Source organism: Sinohyriopsis cumingii, chromosome 9 (genome assembly GCF_028554795.1).
Source record: "Sinohyriopsis cumingii isolate HCF-2022 chromosome 9, ASM2855479v2, whole genome shotgun sequence".
Classification (NCBI taxonomy): Eukaryota; Metazoa; Mollusca; class Bivalvia; order Unionida; family Unionidae; genus Sinohyriopsis; species Sinohyriopsis cumingii.
The window spans coordinates 28,787,447-28,808,574 of NC_142969.1; the positions used below are offsets into that span (position 1 = coordinate 28,787,447).

Here is a 21,128-nt window from a genome sequence, read left to right on the forward strand (position 1 = left end):
TATTTTTTCAACATATATCACATTTTTAGGTCTGAGAGAAAATAAAGTTACTTTGAATTGGAATTTAAGCATTGTATAACAAACAAACAACCAATGACGAATGCCACGGAATTTTATGTATTAAAATATTTACGTATTATATATAAACGAAAATGAACTTGTGGTTCGATGCCGCGTAGAGTGTTGCCCTAGAATGGTTTATGTTTAGATTCGTAGATTTGACTACATGACATGAATAAGGAAATCTGAAAACATATTACAGTTGTCTCCCCTTCTTAGAACTACTTTGCTAGCAACTTCAGTTTCAATCTCCTAGTGAGGGAACTGAACTAATTTTGTTGTTAAGTCGTTCGATTGTGTACGTGTACAAAAGGATTTCAAAAGAATTTCTCTGTTGCGCAGCATTTGACTCATTAACACAATATGTCGATAGTTCACATACTCCACCTGGAGAAGTAGTCTTTTGATGTGTTCCATCGAATGTTCAATATGACCAACATGATAAAAACTGTTTCCGATCAAACGCATAAAAAACGTTTGACTAGAGAAGTCATAATAATCGAACAGAATCCATAAAAATATGCTGATGGTAGAATTTACAGACCACTGAACAAGTTGTATGGCCATTCATAACACTACGTCTGTCTTAAGGTTTGCTATTTTCCGAGTATTTGGCTAAATGTAATCAAATGAGACCAACACATTTAAAAATGTTCTCAATACATAAATTCTGCCGGTTAGAACAGCAATGTTAGCTAAGAATAAGAAAACACAGACAGAAAGTAGCTATTACAAAGATCGCATCTACTACGCTGTTAGTTGTAATTGTAAACGTTAATTATCATGCAAAACATATATTCAGCCTAATGTGATCCCGACAAGGAAATGTAGGACAGAGTTACCATTATTTAATGTTTTTTTTACTACTAGAGATATATACCATAATCGAGCCTAATAATTATATCATTAACATTTAAAACACAACATTTATTGAAAGTCAGCAAAGAACAAAATAAGGGTCACACTTACCTTCTTTGTGAAGAAGGTGTAGTAGCCATCAAAACGTATATTTAAAAGAAATGTATGATTCCATCCAGATATAATTGTATGCAAGCAGGCATCACGAAACATGCTCATGAACCAAACGCATAAATGGAACTCAAGGCAGTGGAATGCGAAATGTAGGTTACAGTGACCTTCTCCCATTTTAAGGATGTGGGATTGATATTATGGTTTCAGTTTAGTTTCATTTCAGAAGTACTATAATGCTAGAATACTGGAATCACCAAATTATAGTCTGATAATACAAACCCGTTTGTTTATACACCCCTACCGATTTAAATAATTATTTGATTGATTTATAGTTTCTAACCTTGTTCTGAATAGATTGGCCCTAACACCGTTTTCTTATGCGCGTTTACGGACATGCTCGGATCCATTTCAAGTTTCTGGACAAGTCCATTTTCAGCAAAGGGGTATATTACGACAACAGATGTACATACATAAGTCGCCTGCTTCCGATATTTACAATGTCGAAGCATGAAAAGGAAAATGACAACTACGCTTTTCAAGTGGATTTAACAAGCGGTTTTATTTCTATGTTCATATTTGCAGAGGGATATAATTTTAAACTCTCAACGTTATGTAATTTACGCTATTATTCAGCATAATCAGAGCAAGATGAACTACATCATTATATAGTCTGAAGGAAAGAAATTAGCCTATAGTGTACGCAACATGGCGCCGTGTTAGTCTGGAAAGTGCGTTAAGCATGAAATAGTGCAGGGGATGGCAGCATTTGTGCCATTCTGGTCACAGTCAGGTTAGTAATTATAAATCAATGATTCAGTTGACTTAGTTCTATGCACTTTTTATCACATTAAACATTCTCGTTTTTGAAATAGTTGGGGGGGGGGGTACAAACAAACGGGGATGTAGAGTCAGACTATAGATGATTGCAAAGCTTGAGCTAAATGCAAACACGTAATCACGAATGTTCTATTATTGTATAAATTGTGTATCAGCTTAGCCTCCACGGGGGTAACTGTTTTCGAAACCCCATTTCAAACTGTTGCATAGGACCTAGGAAGATTAGGTTTAGATGCAGCGAGGCTGTATGTATATATGTATATATATATATATATATATATATATATATATATATATATATATATATATATATATATATATATATATATATATATGTTTTATACGTGCCGACACTGACGTCTTGAGGCAGGACAAATGCCCTCTCCTACTTCGTTGAGGTGGATTTAAAATGATTTTTAAAATTAGCATGAGAAGCCTCATCACTATAATAATATATCACTGGATTGCAACGAATGAAAAGAAATTACAATAGAACCGAAATCGCTGATCTGAATGACATCCACTAAATAAACGTAATAACGAAAACAGCGAGCAGAAATTTAAGTTTCAGAGATGTTATCATTCAAACTGATCTTTTCTGCAATTTTCTGCTACAAATTATATCTACCAATGTGATATTTGATTAAGGCTAAATATTGGTTATAAGTACTAATAAGGTTTTCATGTTGAAATGTTTCTTCGTAAGTAAGTCACTCAAAAGTTTCTTACAAATAGGCATTTAGCTATCTTATATTTAGTCATGCTGTGCCTGCATGTGAAGGTCGATCAGCATATCCGATAGAGAATCGTACTGTGGTATTGGTATACTCTCTGTTTCTATATACCAACTTTGCTAAAATTCACTCAAGAGGTTTATGGTGTAAAGGTATTCTATTTTTATTACAGCAGTCGTAATTGACGGTAGCTTTGCTTCATGTAAAGAAATTTGAATTACATTTGATTAAAATGTCTGTCTCAATTATTTTATGTCGAATTTTAATTTGTTTTAAAGTTTTATTACGGCGGACTGAATTCAATTGTCGTGTGGCAGTTTATAGTGATGTCTAGTACTGGGGCATCATGCCGCAGACATACAACATGATGTCCCACCCAGTCACATTATCCTGACACCATGCCGACCAGTCCTAACACTAACCTCTTGATGCTGAGCGTATAGCCAGGCAGCAGTTAGTACCATTTGAATAAGTCGTTGGTATGACTCGGCCATGGTTCGAACCCATGACCTCCCTCATCCTAGGCACACGCTCTAAACACAAGGCTACCGGAACGGTCCTCCTTCAAGTGGCACCATATAGTCTGTATTATGCCGACGAGACATTAAACGCTAATGCACACATAATTGCATACATATGTAATGTTCTACAAAACTCAAATTATTTCTAACCATGTTTTCTCTTAAATTGGACAAAATATTGTTAAACGAACTTTAAAGATAAAATCTTGATAAGGTTATTTTCATTTATATTAGTGGCGATTACTTTTGATGGTCGAAATGATACAACTTTTTCAAGCCATAAAGTCAGACGTAGGAGTCGTTGTTGCACAGTAAATAGTACGCAATAATCGAAACGGAAAGTCTGTTGGTTACAATCGTACCATCAGATTGTCCCAGTTGGCTAGCGTGATGTGTCCTTGGGCAAGTCAATTACTCTAACTACATCCCCACTAAATCAGATTGTCCCAATTGGTTAGCGTGATGTGTCCTTGGGCAAATCAATTACTCTAACTACATCCCCACTAAATAATCCAGTTGTGCTGCTATAGTATAAACACCAGAGAAGATTAATTTCTGTGAGATGCGATCAAGATCTCCTTGGCGCTGTTTTAGACGAGGTTGCTGATATGTTTGCATTCGATTATTGACGGTGACAAAATGATATGTTAAACAGCAATCGTTGTACCAGTACAAAGCTGTTGCAAAAGTAGTAAAGGGGGCCACTATAGCCTCAATGGAAATTAGCATTACAAGACCCCCCGGGCCACTATAGCCTCAATGGAAATTTAACATGGAGAAATACCCTGGGCCACTATAGCCTCAAGGGAAATTTAACATGGAGAAAAGTCTTGGGCCACTCTAGCCTCAAGGGATTGAACATGGGGAAAAAAGCATGGGCAACTCTAGCGACAAGGGAAATTGAACATGGGGAATTGTAACAGGGTCCAGACCTGATGGGTCCATGGAAAGGGAACAGGGGGAGAGGGACATAACACACACACACACACACACACACACACACACACACACACACACACACATAAAATAATAATTCGGGGTTAGGCAATTGAAAGTCAATCTCTTTTCGAGAAATAGGAGTGGCCCTGAAAAGGGCCTTTGGATTTATGTTAATATGCCCTTAACATAAAGGGCATCTGTGGCATCTTCTTGTCCTCAAGCTGCGTCTTACAGAAGGGCCATACATCAGAGTCCTCTTGCGGCAACCTTGTCTCTCTATGTAGACTCTTCGTATCCACAGACTGCTGGTGGTCCTGTGGACAACGGTCCACTTGGATCGGACATACATGAGCATGTCCGTCCTGAACATCATTGAAGACAGGAGGGTGGAAGATTCAACGTCAGTCCACATCTTGCGGCTACGAGAATAGGTGAGTGAGTGATTGCACTGAACTGCGTTTATTTATAGGGAGAGGAAGGATTGAAAGGGATTGAGTTCGTTGACCAATCCAAACACGCGTGACGAAATTCAGTCAGTCCGCATCCAATCGGAAGAGAGCAGTCTGTGACGTCACGTGGCCTATATACATTCGCTAGCGCCTGTGCGCTGTCAATCTATGCGACAGTGATTCAACATGACGGAAACTCAGAAAACGATCCATGGGGGTGCACCGACGGTGGATACTACCCAAGGGAACCCGGACGTACTTTCAGAAGCCGTAAACTGGGATTTTGTGGATTTTCTGACCTCGCAAGAATTTGTTCCAGAACCTTCGTTACCATCTTTACCGCACGTGGAGAATTTTCGACAGAGACAGAAAGAAGAATTGGAGAAATTTATACAGAGACAAAAGGAAGCAGAACAAGCTTTTCTGCTACAGCAACAGCAGCAAGAAGAAGAGGTAAGAAGAAAAAAACAGCAAGAAGAAGAAGAAGCAGCAAAGAAACAAGAGGGTGAAAGTCAAACGGTCACGATACTGTTGGACATTTTAGCGGAGTTAAGAAGTCTGAAACAAATGTATCAGACTTCTTTATCACGACCGAAGAGAATACGACCTTCCCGAGCTAAACACGCCAACCCTGAGACTAAGCCTACCTTACCACCCTTAGTGATTTCAACCCAATCATCATCATCAAAAGTAGGCCTCGGACGTGGCAAAGGCTTAAGACAGTTAAAGTTGATTGCTTAAACTCACCCCTACACCAAGAAAATAACGGCCCTTTCCAGGGCCACCCACTTCTCTCGAAAAGAGATACCATTTCAATTGCCAATAACTCAAAATAACAACCCATTTTACCCCTATAGTACGTGTCTGTGTATGAGTGCGTGAGTGTAGGTTCTTATTTTAAAATCATAACCCAAAGTCACTTACCTTTTATCATTAATGTATTCTGTTATCCATAGTTACAATTCAATTCACAACATAAACACTCTTAAAAAAGTTCATTCACTTCTTTTGTGTCATTATTTACTCTCTCTGTTTTTTAGATTTCTTCACAGGCTTTTCCTCTTCTTCCTCCTCACTTTCTTCCCTTCTTCTTTTCTTGTCCTTTTTCTTTTTCTTCACCTGTCTGATTTCTTCCTCTTCTTCTTCCCCTTCTTTCTCTGAAGAATCCCTCTCTTCTTCTGACTCCTCTTGTTTCTTTTTGGGGCAATCTGGAGACCAATGTCCTTTTTCTTTACAATAATAACAGGTATCTTGACTTTTGTCTCTTTTAACCCCTGTTTTTCTTTTTTGACGGTCTGGACACTCTGAAGACCAATGCCCTTTCTTTTGACAGATATAGCAAGTATCTTCACTTTTATCTCGAAAGGAAGGAGAGTTGTCTGAAGGCTGGTCTGAAGAGAATTTTCTAATGACCCCTCGCAAAGCTCTGATGAAACATTCCATCTGGCTAGTCTCTTCCATCGTTGTGATCAGGTAGAGAGTGAAATGAATAGTGAAAGGACAAGACATGTACACTTTATATACGCTGGTCTGCCAGGACTATAAAGTAGCTCATGGTGTTTAAACTTGAGTCATTTGACTTTTTGCTTTCAAGATGAAACGATCTAATTCATTTGAGAAGAAAGAAGAAGAAGAAAGTAAAAGGCAGAAACGTGATCTATCGCCTCGTACCAGAGCTGAAGTCTTGGCACAAATTCATGCCAGTGATTTTGAAGACGATATGAGTGAACCAGAATCCAAGCCCTCTCAACCAAGTTCACCGCCCTTAGTTAACCCTGACAAATACTATTCCATTCGAGAGACAGAAAAGCGCTCCTCTAGAAAATTTAGAACCACGGCTTACACCTACACGGTGAAGTTTAAAGATTTCAAGTCCGAAGTACCCTTAGAGAAAGCAGAAGGGTTCATCACCGAGATGTGGGATTCTTTACTCACCGCACTCAAGCGACAATGTCAACCCAAAGAAGACGATCGCTTGACACTATCCATACAACACGATGGTTTGAAGTCCCCTGTTTGGATCGAGTTTAGCAGACCCACAGAACTGACCCCTTCCAAAGTCATGGACAAGATACAACAGGTGCAACAATCCAGTAACCAGTTTGACATCACCGATGGAAAAGCCACACTGAAAATGGCTCACGTCTCTCTTCCTCAAGGGACTGGACGCAAAAAGATCTTCGCAGCATTAAGCGTAGCCTCGTCCAAATTTACAACCCTCATGACCAGATGTGTTTAGCCCGGGCTATCGTGGTGGGGCGAACCTATGCCAATAAGAATGACACGGCAGAATGGAAAAGAGCCTGGAAAACTATTCGACAATCGGACCGAGCCAAACAAAGAAACGAAGCAGAACTCCTGTTACAACAAGCGGGCCTGTCCAAAGACACACCCTGTGGCATTCCTGAAATGCAAACATTGCAAGATGTCCTAGCTCCACGCTACACCTTGAAAGTGCACCCTCAAGAAGTGCGCGGACCTCTTTTGTTTCGAGGCCAAGATTTTAAGGATGGAAAATACATTCACCTTTATCATCACGATGACCATTTCGATACCATTACCAATATCACTGGATTCCTGGGATACAGATATTACTGTGAGAAATGTGACCGTGGTTATAATAATCGAGAGCAACACAAACATTGCGGATGGAAATGCTCAGGATGTTTGGCCTCTCCACCCTGTCTGAGCGAAGGACCAGTGCCTTGTTCAACTTGTCTGCGCACGTTTGTCAGCCCTACCTGTTACCAACAACATTTGAAGACGCAAGGTTCACAGCAGAAATGTGCTTGTCAACTGCTGAGATTGTGCCCAACGTGTGGACAAGGCATACGTACCAATAATGCCAAGGCACACGTATGTTCAGGAAAGAAAAAATGTCACATTTGTCACCACATCGTGGACTTGGAACATCAATGCTACGTGCAAAAATACCAAGCAGAGAAAGAGGATGGTCACAAAAATGAAAAAGGCAATTTCATCTTTTTCGATTTCGAATGCATGCAAGAGACCGGCATTCACATTCCTAATTTCTGTGTGGCTCATCGAGCGTGCGACAAGTGCATTCAAGAACCTATTTTCAGTCATTGCCCTCACTGCAGCAAGATTCCTGGAGGGCGTGAAAAAATCTTTCGGGGACCGAACACGCTAGCCGATTTTGCCCAATGGGTCTTAGACCCCATCGACAAGACGTGGAGCCAAGAGGACATCGAACGTTACGGAGATTGTCATCGACATGCCATGGTGATGGCTCACAATTTCTCCGGATACGATGGACAGTTTCTTTTGAGGTATTATACGGAACAAGGCACCGAACGACCTAAAGTGACTTTGAACGGAGCCAAAATCATTTCCATGCAAGTGGGACAAGTACAGTTTAAAGATTCCATGAGTTACTTGGCCATGCCTTTGAGTAAAATGCCCAAAACATTTGGAATGACAGAAATGGCTAAAGGGTATTTTCCACATTTTTTCAATACTGAAGCCAATCAACACGCCGTTCTACCCCATTTGCCTGAGGCTAAAGATTACGACCCCGACAACATGGGAACCGAACAACGAGAAGCTTTCTACGCTTGGTACCAGGCTCACGCCTCGGACCCTTTCGACTTTCAGGAAGAAATGTTAAAGTATTGTCGTTCCGACGTGGACATTTTACGGCGTTGCTGTGGAAAATTTCGAGAACTGTTCATGGAACACGGAGGGGTCGATCCTTTGAAAGAAGCTTGCACCATTGCCAAAGCGTGTTCCTTAGTGTACAGACAAAGATTCATGCCTGAAAACACCGTGGCTGTCATCAGTCCTCAAACGACCAACTATGTCAAACGTCAATACTCGGTCAAAGCCCTACGTTGGTTACATTACTTGTGCGACAAGGAAGACAAATGGATTCAGCATGCCCGCAACGGAGGGGGCGAAAAGACCATTGGAACGCATTCGGTAGATGGCTGGGACTTAGAAAACCCCAAGATCGTGTACGAGTTTAACGGTTGCTTATTTCACGGATGTCCCGTCTGTTACCCTGACCGTAAAACTAAAAATCAGTTTCTACAACGAACCATGGAAGACTTGTACCAGGCCACTTGTCAGCGACGCCTAAAGTTAGAACAGGAAGGATACCAAGTGGTGGAAATGTGGGAACACGAGTACGATCACCGTTTGAAAACCGATCCCGAGTTTAAATGTCGCGTGGAAAGTTACAAGCTGGTGGACCCCCTGAACCCGAGAGATAGTTTGTACGGAGGAAGGACCAATGCCATCTGTTTGATGTACCAAGCCGACGAAGAGAAAGGAGAAGAAATGAAATATTTGGACGTGTGTTCGCTGTATCCCTACGTGTGTAAATATTGTCGCTTTCCTGCAGGGCACCCACAATTGTTCACGGAACACATCGACCTGAAAAACATTCGACAATACGAAGGCTTGATCAAGTGCAAAGTTTTGCCTCCCACGGACTTGTACCATCCCGTCTTACCTCACCATTGTCAAGGCAAACTGATGTTTCCTTTGTGCCGAACTTGTGCCGAAACGTGCAACCAAGACCAGCCTTGTCAGCACACCGAGGAAGAACGGGCCTTGACGGGGACCTGGGTCAGCGTAGAATTGTTCAAAGCTCTGGACATGGGATACCAACTGTTAGAAGTGTACGAAATTTGTCACTTTCCCAAGACACAACAATACCACAAGGGTGACCCCACGCAGAGAGGAATTTTCGCAGACTACGTGGATGCTTTTTTGAAACTGAAACAAGAAGCCAGTGGCTGTCCGTCCTGGTGTCACACTCCCAAAGACCAAAAGACATTCAAAGAGAAATACTATGCACAAGAAGGCATCTCTTTAGACCACATCGAGAAAAACGAAGGCAGGCGATCGTTTGCCAAAGTGATGTTAAATTGTTTGTGGGGCAAAATGGCACAACGTCCGTGTTTACCCAAGACGGAGTATTTGACTGAACCTTCCCGCTACTTTCAGATGATTCACGTCAAAACCAAATACATGAAACACGTGGACGTCGTTCGAGAGGATTTGATCTTGGTCAATTACGAAGAAGATCTGGACTTTGTACAAGACGACCCTTTTGGAAATGTCATCATTGCGGCTTACGTGACAGCTCATGCTCGCTTAAAACTGTACGAAGCTTTAGAACTGTTAGGGGAACGCGTCCTGTACTTTGACACGGACAGTTGCATTTACATCCATCACCCGAGTCAACAGCACCCTGACATCGAAGGAGACCGTTTAGGAGCCTGGACAGACGAACATCCCGACGACAAGATTCTAAGTTTCGCCAGTGGTGGTCCTAAAAATTACAGTTACGAATATCGGGACAAACAAGGAGAAGTGCACACGCAGTGCAAAGTGAAAGGATTGACTCTGAATTATCGTACCAGTCGAGTGGTGAACTTTGGGATATTGAAAGAAGCCTTGCAGTCTGGAGAGGACGAACACTTTAAAGTGGCCACCTATCAACCCAACAAGATTGTACGTTTACCCACTCACCACATCGTCAGTCGACCCTTGGAAAAAGTCTATCAAATCGTGCACCAGAAGCGAGTGCGACTTCCCAATCATTTCACCTTACCGTATGGACACGTCGGTATTGGTCTGTATATAAAACGGAACCCTAGGCAAGATCGATAGTTCATTGTGACTACCAGGACCAAGTGAACAAGATGAATACTTTCAGAGAAACACAAAATAAGTTTAGAAAGGCACAATTCAAGTGTGGGGTTTCTGAAGTGGAATGCGCTTGTGAGCCTTGCAACTTTTCAACCTGTGTTAGTGACAGTACCAGAAGAACCCGTCACCCAGGACAGGACTGTCGTGGACATTCCTGAAAGGTCATTCCGGGAGGACACTTGTGTGACCGTACCTCATGTAGAGAGTGTAAGAACATTACACACTGTCCCTAGGACATCTTGCTTACCCAGAACATGTTGCACAGAGACTTGTTTATATTCCACTTTGTTCGTTTTGATGTGTTTTTTATTCCTGTAAATCACTATTTGGCTTTTATGTATTTTTGTCTTTCGTGTTGTTCATATTTGAAACATTCAATAAACGTGTCCTGAAAAAAGTATATAAACTCTCGTCTTGTTTTTTTCGTGTCACAAGTGACATTCCTAACACTATGGCTACTTCTACTGTTTCTGCTCCCTCTTCCTCCACTGTCAAAGTCATCGACGAACACTTAGATCGTACCAGTTGGGAGGCTTTGTATCTTCGTCATCCCTTTAACATGCTCATTGCTGGACCTAGCGGTTCAGGCAAAACCGAATTTGTCAAACGATTGATCGAACATAAACATCATTTGATCGATCGACCACCTCAACGCATCGTGTGGTGTTACAAAGAGTGGCAATAGGCGTACAGCCTCTTGCGAGAAAGTCAAGGCGATTCCATCGTGTTTGTGGAAGGCATTCCTAAAGAAGACGATGACATCGTCTCTGACTCCCGTCAAACCCATTTGGTCATTTTTGACATGTTAGGAGAAGACGAAGAAGAAATTAAACTGTGGTTTACGCGCAAAGGGCATCACCGTAATGCCAGTGTCGTTTACATCACCCAAAATTTGTTTCAACAAAGTAAAGCCCACCGCACCATCAGTCTCAATGCGCATTACGTGGTCTTGTTTAAAAACCCTCGAGATAAATCGCAAGTGCAAGTCTTAGCCAAACAGTTAGGAACGCCTTGGCTGACTCAGGCGTACGACGATGCCACTCACACTCCACACGCCTATTTACTCGTCGATTTGAAACCTACGACCCCCGAGGATTTGCGATTTCGTACCCACTTGTTTCACCACTGGTGCCAAGATGGAGGGCCTGTCCTGTACACGTGTCCGTCCTCGACTTAACTTCATTGCACAAAAAATCTATAAAAACCTCAGACCCTCTTCGTCTGTCTCACACACAGTGTGAACATGACGTCCCTTCAGTCGCATCTTCCCGTCAAATTGATTCGTGCCTTGTACGGCATCAGTCGAGAAAAAAAATCCACAAATACGAGCTCGTGTCTTAGAAGCTAGTCTCAAAGAAGTCTTACGATGGTTCACGGTGACGGCACGTCAATTACTCCAAGGGATCATTCAGATTCCTCATCAAACCAAACGCTTTTTCGATCGAAACAAAGTCGCTTTAACCCAACTGGCCGATCCCCGCATTGACACTCAAACCAAAAAACAAATCATTTTGCAACCTGGAGGGAGCGGTACTCTAGGAGGGGTCATCATTCGCTCTCTCTTAAGATGGGATCCTAATGCTCCCAAAGTTTTCCCCAAGACAAAAAAAGCAGTCAAACGAAGCTCCAAGAAGAAAAAGAAAAAGACCAGGTCCCCAAAAAGACCCGTGTCTGCAAGAACTTCTCCAGTAGCGAGACCCTCCTCTTACCAGACACCACCCCGGAAAAAGAAAAGAAGCCCTCAGAAAAAGAAACAGAGAAAAAGTCCCCAGAAAAAGAAAAGCCCACAGAAGAAAACTAGTCGCAAGAGAGGCACTTCGGCCAGGACGCAACCTTACACTCGCAAACAACGACCTGCCACAGCAGTGACTGCGTCTCCGGTAGCCTCAGGTTGCATCACTTCTCCGTTGATGTCACCAAGAACCGAACAGTACTTGGAGACGTTGATCACACCAAGAACTTCTCCGTTGATGACCCCAAGAACTTCCCCAGTGGCAGGACCCTCCAGTTTCGCAGCAGTGGCTGCGGCTCACAAAGTACCTTCTCCCAAAGTCAAAGTCCAAGAAAGATCGGGCATGTTACAAAGTTTACTGGATTTGTCCAAGCAAGAACTGGCTCGATTTAGTCCGTTGCGTACCCCTCCACGACGTGTCATGCCTGTCCTCAAACTAATACGACGTCAAGACAATCAGTGGCGACGCGTTCCAGTATAAAAAAGGTCTGTGACTAAGTAGGGGTATCAGTGTTTTTGGTGCTGAAGACTCAAAGATGTCACCCTCCAGAAAGCATCCCTCTTCTAAACCCCAAGGAAAGAAAAGGAAAGGACTGCCTCCTCGTTTAGTCAAACATGGGGACATGTTATCTGTCCTGTTTTAAGCTTCTCCACCCCTACGAAAAAAACTCATTCAAACAGCCTCCAAAGAGGTCATCGATACCGTGTGCGAATGTTGTTTGAACGTCTTGAAAGGCACGATCCCTTTGTCCAAACACCAGAAACAATGCTTAGGTAAACATCGTCACGTTCTTCGCCAAATGGTTCAAAAGAAAATTCCCATTCGTCAAAAGAAGAAGATGTTGGTCCAACGTGGAGGCATTTTACCCCTCTTGTTAGGCCCCTTACTGAAAGGAGTCTTGGGAACCATGTTGGGAGGACTGGTGGGAGCAAGATAAAAAGGCCCTCGGAAGTCCCAAGATCTCAGAATTGACCCCTGACAACCCCATGGAAGGACGAAAACTGGCTTTAGTGCCTTACAAACGATGGATGGAATACCATCGTTGGCAAGAACAACGCACTCCGCATTTACCTCCCAATCCCCATTTGAGCGAGATGTCCCAGTTGCAACAAGAATTGCAGTCCTTGATGGATCGCCAAGATTTGTCCGAAACAGAAAAATCGCAAAAGTACTATCAACTCCTGCAACGACTGCAACTCTTTCACCAGAAAGCTTTAGAAGAAACAGCTCTACCCACTCTGAAAGATTTTAAGACCTTGATGAAAAGTCCAGCACCATCACCAGTACCAGTACCAGTACCACCACTGCCAGTGACCAAGACAGAAAAAGGAGAAGAAGAAGAGGAAGGGTTTCAAACTGCACCAGAAAAAGTACGCAAGTTAACAACACCACCTACCTCCAGAATTGGATGGATTAAAAAGATGATGGCCACCCCTTCTTCATCACAAGAGAAAAAGAAAGTGAAGACAGAAGTGAAGACAGAAGTGAAACAAGAACCGATATCCCCCGCTCAGACATCCTCCTCTTCAACACCTATTGCCGGTCGCACACGCAAAGCATTGCAATCCAAGAAAGTACCCCAAGAGAAAAAGAGTAGCATCCTCCAAGAGTGGGTGTCTTATTAACACACAAACACAAAAAAATGGAAAAAGTTTTAGCCAGCATTTACTACTATCCCTCTCATCCTGCAGGTTACGCAGGAGTTCAAAAATTGTATCGTGCTGCCAAAACTCGATTGAAAAGTCTCCGTTTACCTCAAGTGCAACGATGGTTACAAGAACAAGCTACCTACACTTTACACAAACCCATTCGACGCAAGTTTACCAGAAGTCGCACCCGAGTGGAAGGCATCGATCATCAATGGCAAGCCGATTTAGCCGATGTCTCTCATTTGGCCAGCTACAATCGTGGCTACAAATATTTGTTTTGTGTCATCGACGTCTTTTCCAAATTTGCCTGGGTCGTGCCCTTGACTTCCAAATCGAGCAGCGAGTTAGTGCGAGCCCTGCAGCGGGTGTTGAAACAAAGCGGTCGTCACCCTCTTCGACGGCAAACGGACAAAGGCACCGAATTTCTGAACCAAGCTTTCCAAAAAGAATTAAAGAAACGTGACATTCATTTTTTTACCACCGAGAATCCCGAAACCAAAGCCAGCATCGTGGAACGTTTTCAACGCACTTTGAAAGAACGCATGTGAAAATATTTTACGCATCACCACACTCTGAAGTACATCGACATCTTACCGCACCTGGTGCAAGCGTACAACCAATCTTACCATCGAAGCATCGGACGTGCCCCGCAAGAAGTGACTCCCGACAACGAAGTGTTGGTGTTTGAGCGCCTGTTTGGTACGTCCCCGACGAGGGCTGTCTCCAAGAAAAGTGGAGAGTTGACCGTAGGAGATTGGGTGCGCATTGGCAAAACCAAACGCACTTTCGACAAAGGTTACTTACCTAACTGGACGACCGAATTGTTTCGTGTCACTGGACGAGTGCATGGCCGTCATCCTGCCGTCTATAAATTGGAAGACATGAAAGGAGAAGTGCTCAAAGGAACGTTTTATTTGCCCGAGTTACAACGTGTCACCAAAAAATAAGACGACGTGTACGACATCGAACGCATTCTCGAACGCAGAACCCGTAAAGTAGGCAAACGACGTGTCAAAGAAGTCAAAGTACGTTGGAAAGGATATCCACCCGGTTTCGATTCTTGGATCGACGCTTCGCAAGTCATCGACTATAAAAAGAAGTGACCATCATGCCCTTTCACACAGACGCAGCTACGTCGACCACTCCTTCACCCAGTTCTTCTCTGCAAGATTTACAAAAACAACCCTTGTGGGTGTGGTGCGGAGAGCGAGTGCCTAAAACGCAAATCGTCTTTTTCTGCCAAATCTTCGTGGTGTATTGTGTCATCGGGGCAGCCATTGCCAATTTGAGTTTGCAACAAGGAGACAAATAATTGTGGACCATTTTATTGAGCAGTTGCATCGGTTACCTGCTTCCTAATCCCTCCCTGAAATTCACCTCGAACGGGAACCACGGGAACCTTGCGTCCAGTGCCAGTGCCAGCCACTACTCCAACAACAACCCCATTTTGAGCGGAGACACGCCTCTGACGTCCAGCAACCCCTCGGACAGCCACAGAACTCTGGAATTATGAGTCACCAAAACCAATTTTACTTAACCTTACCCAGTGACAGTTCCATGGAGGTGTTTCCCAAGAACACGTTGTGCTGCTACACGGCCAAATTACCTCAGACCATCCCCTTAGATCACGAAGCCCATTGGGAAGTGGCTTTAGAAGAAATCATTCACCCGACCCAAGTCCTCAATGTCCTTCCCAATCAAAATTTTTTTGATGTAGAAGTTCATGACGAACAATTGCAACAGTACTTGGATACCTATGGCAAATATGACAAGAAAACCCCTGGCACAAAAAATCAAAAGTACACCACCTATCACTTGTTCATTCCTCCAGGCTATTATTTTAGTGGTCAACATTTGGTGAGCACCATAACCTCCAGATTTAATATCGTGTTTCTGAAAGCTTTGGAGAGTGTCAAAAAAAGTGTCACCAAGGAATACCACAAAGCAGCTCGTCGCTTCTTGATGAAATTTGACGGGAGTAAAATCCTGTCCATTTTATTTTGTCCTGAATTGTTTGACATGTTGGGCGGAGACATGGACATGAGAATGGCCATGCTCAAGAAAAACGAATTACCAATCGTTTACGACAACGAGTCTTTTAGCAAGTTATTTCGTGCCCCGGTAGAACTGAACCAAGGACTGAATTTGATGTTTGTGTACTCCGATGTGGTGGAGTACAACGTGGTGGGACACACCTCCGCACCGTTACTACGTGTCATTCCTTTCAAAGTGGATTCTGCCACGGCCACTGACGAAGAAGGTGGAAACACTTACCACGTCCACCGCGAATTTGTACATCCTCACTATCTGCCTGTCAGCAAGTCTTATTTGGACACGGTCAACATTGCTATAAAAGGAGATTTGGGACAAAATATTCCATTCACCAAAGGAAAAGTCACGGTGAAACTCCATTTTCGAAAACGGTTCTCTCACGACTCGTAAGTCATGTATCCAGTGTACCGAGGGGTTGCTCGACAGCGAGGACACGGTTTAGGAGATATGTTGAAATCAGCCTTTCGTTCGGTGGCCCCGGTGTTGAAACCGATGGTGACACGCAGATTGCACGCCTTGAAAGATGCGGCACTGACACAAGGCAAAGAATTTCTCCAAAATGTCATCATCGACAAACAAATCCCTAAAGAAGCTTTCTTGAGGGCAGGCAAAAATGTCTTTGCCGACGAGACACACCTATAAATGCCCTGCACGCTACCGAGTCAGGCATTCAGCAAGGACAAGGCAGAAAGAGACGAAGAAGAAAACACCCTTTCACCAGACTTCAAGCTAGAAAGGCAAAGAAAAGAAGAACCGTTCGAGACTTAGACGTTTTCGATTATTGAGAAACAGACAAAAAAATGATGCACCGAGAGTCTTGCGCTTGTTCCAAGTCGGAACTGGATTTCTTTGCCATGCCCCCTACCATGATGACGATGCAAGAATCCCAATGGGTGGAATTTCATCCCGTCTCCTCTTTGACGGATTCCGCTCCCATCGAGTTTGAAATCAAAGGACAACCCGAAGATTACATCGATCTGAATAGCAGTTACCTGTATTTGAAAGTCAAAGTGATCAAAACGGACAACACCAATCCAGGAGGCGATGCTAGAGTAGCTCCTGTCAACAATTTCATGCATTCCTTGTTCAGCGAAGTGGACTTGTACTTGAATAACAAACTGGTCAGCAGCAGCATGGATACTTACCCATATCGTGCCTACTTGGAAAATCTCTTGACGTACGGAAAAGAAGCCAAGAATACTCATCTGGATGCTTGCGTGGTATGGAAACCTGACACGGCAGGTGTAGGCACGTTTAGCGACACAGTCCTGACAGAAGATGACAATCCTCACAATGTGGGGTTTAACGACCGTCGTAAGAAAATTCTGCAAGGGCGAAGTTTAGAACTGATGGATCGTTTGCATTTGGACATGTGGTTACAAGAAAAGTATTTGCTGAAGGGGGTGGATATCCGTCTGAGACTGAATCGTAGCAGTGCCGCTTTCCATTTGATGGCCCATGCCAACGAATACAAAACTATCATTCAAGAAGCCCGACTTTACGTGCGTCGTGTGGAAGTGTTACTTAAAGTGGGAAACGATGTCAGTCAGACGTTGAGCAGAACGACCACCAAGTATCCGATACGACGCGTAGAAGTGAAAACGTTCACCATTCCCGCTGGACAGCGATCTATGATCGAAGATCATCTGTTCCAAGGACAGTTACCCAAGCGTTTGATTGTTGGTATCGTCAGGAATTCAGCCTTCAACGGAACCCACGATCAAAATCCTTTTGAGTTTCAACATTACAATGTGTCCAAGATCGAAGTCAGTCGCGACGGCAAGACCTTGTGTACCCGACCCTTTGAGCCCAACTTTGGTGTCGCAAAGAATTATTTGAGATCGTACTTGTCCATGTACGAAGCCACGGGACAGTTAGGAACCAACACCAGTCACGGTATTTCGTACGACGATTATGCAGGAGGCTATGCTTTGTGGGGTTTTGATTTCACTCCAGACCAAGGCAGCGACGAGGGACATTTCCACCCTATAAAATCGGGCCAGATTCGTGTGGAACTTCAGTTTGCAAATCCACCTCCAGATCACACAGTGAACGTCCTCCTGTATGCAGAATTCGACAATACCATAGAAATCAACAGTTTGAGAGAAGTCATTCTAGACTATTAGAAGCCATGAAAGACTGTTATCCCTCTTTGCCTAGTGGAGAAACTTTAGACACGAAATGTGAGGAGACCGTGGAAGGAGAATCCCAAGACAAAGACGAAAAGGACATCATGATCAAGTCGAGATGTCCAGAACAAGAACAGCAATTGGTCTCCTACTGTGCTACATACCTGGCAGACACAGTTACGATATGGATGAAGCATGATTACTATGAATGTCAAAACATCAGTCAAGAAGAAAAATTCAAAGAATATCTGGACGAAGCTTGGAGTCTGTTCAAAAAAGACGTGTTACGTTGGTGGTATAAAGACTTGCGTGAACATTTCTGTCCTCCATTAACGACTCAAGAAATCCATTACATCAAAGCCCTCTTTGACAAATTCAAAGAGAAAGTTGAGATCGAAATTGATCACTTATTATCAGCAAAAGAACATTTAGTGACTTATTTTGATCATGGTTTTTCTAGAAACGATGAGAAAGTAAATCGTTGATTTTGTGACTAGTATGCTTATTTTGTTGTCTTCAGCTAGGAAACGTAGTGTCCATCCATGACTCAATGACTTGCAACAGTGGAAATCACAATTTCATTCACAACGTTGCCAACCCTGTTTAAAGTAGAGTGTAAATTGAAAAAAATGTTTGTCATTTGAAAAAAATGTTTGATGTTATATTGTTGGATTATTGTTAAAAAATGTTAGAGTTGTTGGTTAGTGTTAAGTGATTTTGAATAAAAAATGTTGTGTTTTGAAAAAAAAAATGCCTTTGTCTTTTGTTTGACTATAAGAATGTTGATTCATGCACTTTGACTTCTCTCTATCTTTCTCATGACACTCATTAAACGTTGCGGATCGAAAACCGTGGAGGGATGTTTTCCTTCACGTCCGCGCTTTGACTTTAAGAACCGGGGTAGCCTCCAGTCTAACCATCCATTGTTGACTCATCCTCCTACGAAGATGTGCTCCAAACTAGCTAAGCTAAACGAAGCCTACGTGAATTTGCATAGGGTCAGACACAGTCTGATACCGAAGCCAGAAAAAACAGAGAACGTGAGAATGCTAAAAGTCACTGAAGACCTGATCGAAGAGCTCTTCAGAGAAGAAGTGAACAGGGAGAAAGAAGAATGGACAGAGAAGTACAGACTTCAGAGACAGCAGCAACAGCAGCAGCAGCAACCTGAACCTGACAAAGGCTTTGTCGATTGTCGTATCGACATCAAAGAGTTCTTCTTCTCTTTCTGAAGAAGCAGACCTATGGCCAGAAAGTCCATCCTGAGAGGACGTAGCATTCTTAGAAACGAAAAGATTGCCATAGCAAACAAAAAAAACAGCCTTTTTCAGGGCTACCCAATACTCTAGAAAAGAAATAACAATCCAATTGCCAATATGTGTAGGTAGAGTAGTGTGTATATAAACACTGACTCTTTTATAGTGTGAGTGTTTGTGTTTGTGTATATGATTGTGTGCTTGTTAGTGCTCAAGTACGTTGGTGTGGATAGTATATTAAGATCAAGTTTTTTTTTTTTTTTTTTTTTTTTGCTGCTTGACGTGTGGGGAGAGTAGATTTAGGGTTAGATTGCTTTGAGTATGTGGATAGTATATTGAAGTGATTAATGAACATTTTTAGAATAGTGGTGGGTAGTATAAAAAAGTGAGTGAGTGTTTCTTTTAGGTCCGCGCGTTGTTGGGTTATGATCTAGGTAATATAAATTTTGTGTCTTAGGGGATGTTTTCCTTCACGTCCGCGCTTTTAGTATAACTTAAAAACTAATCGTCAGTTGGGCTACCCATCGTCGACCTGTTAACAGCAAGACAATGAATACAAGGATTGTGAAACTGCTAGAACTCCAGATGCACCTGGAATATGCCAGGCGCATAGTAAATGAACTGTCCGCGGAGGCTATCGTAGAAGAAGCAAGAATAAAGAAGGAAGAGGAGGAGAGAAGAGAGAGGGAAGAGGAGGAAAAGAAAATAGGAGAGAGGATGACTTACAAGATACCAGAGACAGAGGATTGGGGTGCTGAAGCGAATCATCCCGCCTCTGCACTCTCAAGACAAAAAGTAAAAAGAGACTGGAGTCGAAGATCTGTGTGTGGTGCCAGACCAGGAAGGTGCCAGCATTAGATAGGTGCATCTGAAGTTCTAAAACAAACAGCCCTTTTCAGGGCTACACAATACTCTAGAAAAGAAATAACCATCGATTTGCCAATGTGTGTAGGTAGAGTAGTGTGTATATAAACACTGACTCTTTGTGTGTGTGTGTGTGTGTGTGTGTGTGTGTGTGTTTGTTTGTTTGTTTGTAAGCGCTCAAGTACGTTTGTGGGGATAGTAAATTAGGGTTTAATTTTATTGCTTTGCGTGTGTGTGTGTGTGTGTGTGTGTGGATAGTAGATTTGGGGTTAGTTTATTGCTGATTTAACTTATGTCGATAGTATATTATATGAAATGAGAAAAATAGGGGATGTTTTCCTTCACGGCCGCGCGTTTTAAGTGATGATCTAGGTAATATCAATTTTAAGTCTTAGGGGGATGTTTTCCATCACGTCCGCGCTTTCAGTATAAGAACCCACATAGTTTGATGTTCGAACCATTCTACGGAATAATAAAAACGAAGATGGTGGTTGCAAGTCAGTTGTTTAACAACTTGGTACATATATACTATTGGATAATGGATGGTATCTATGTAGTGGAGAGACTAGAAAAAGAATGGAAGATAGCAGAGTACCTGTACTACGCTAAATGCCTAAACGTAGCAAAAGAAGTGATAGCAGGAATGATAGAAGAGGAGGAAAAGAGATTGAGAGGTATGATAAATCCTACCTATGTCAGAGTGGGAAGCCTAAAGGAAGCACTTGACAATGCAAGCAAAGTCAGGTGATTTCTTGAAAATATGTCACATGGGACAGAGTGCTCTTTTGTGGAGAGAGGTCTGGACAGACTGAAGAAAGGAGAGGAGTTGATGAGAAAAGTGATGGAGGTAGAGGTCAAGAAGATTAAAGAGAGATGGAATAAAGAAAGAAAAGATCAGGAAAACAAAAAGAAAGAGGCAGAGTTTGAGCGGCTAAACAACAATTGGATCAAAGTCCAGGAAAAGTTCAGAGCCATGGGTCATCCTGACTGGATAACAGAGGAGGAGAAGAAGAAGAAGAAGAAGAAGAAGAAGAAGAAGAAGAAGAAGAAGAAGAAGAAAGGAATAATGGAAAAAGTGAGATCTTGGTGGAAGAAGTGGAGGAAATAGAAGAAGAAGAAGAAGAAGAAACACAAAGGCCCTTTTCAGGGCCACTCCTATTTCTCGAAAAGAGAATGACTTTCAATTGCCTACCCCCGAATTATTATTTTATATATGTGTGTGTGTGTGTGTGTGTGTGTGTGTGTGTGTGTGTT

At 42.6% G+C, this 21,128-nt stretch overlaps 1 protein-coding gene across 3 annotated transcripts in view; it reads right to left on the minus strand.

Moving 5' to 3' along the window:
* The window catches only part of LOC149791459 (uncharacterized), a 51,845-nt gene that overhangs the window by 6,817 nt on the left and 23,900 nt on the right, over window positions 1-21,128 (minus strand). The window lies entirely within an intron of this gene.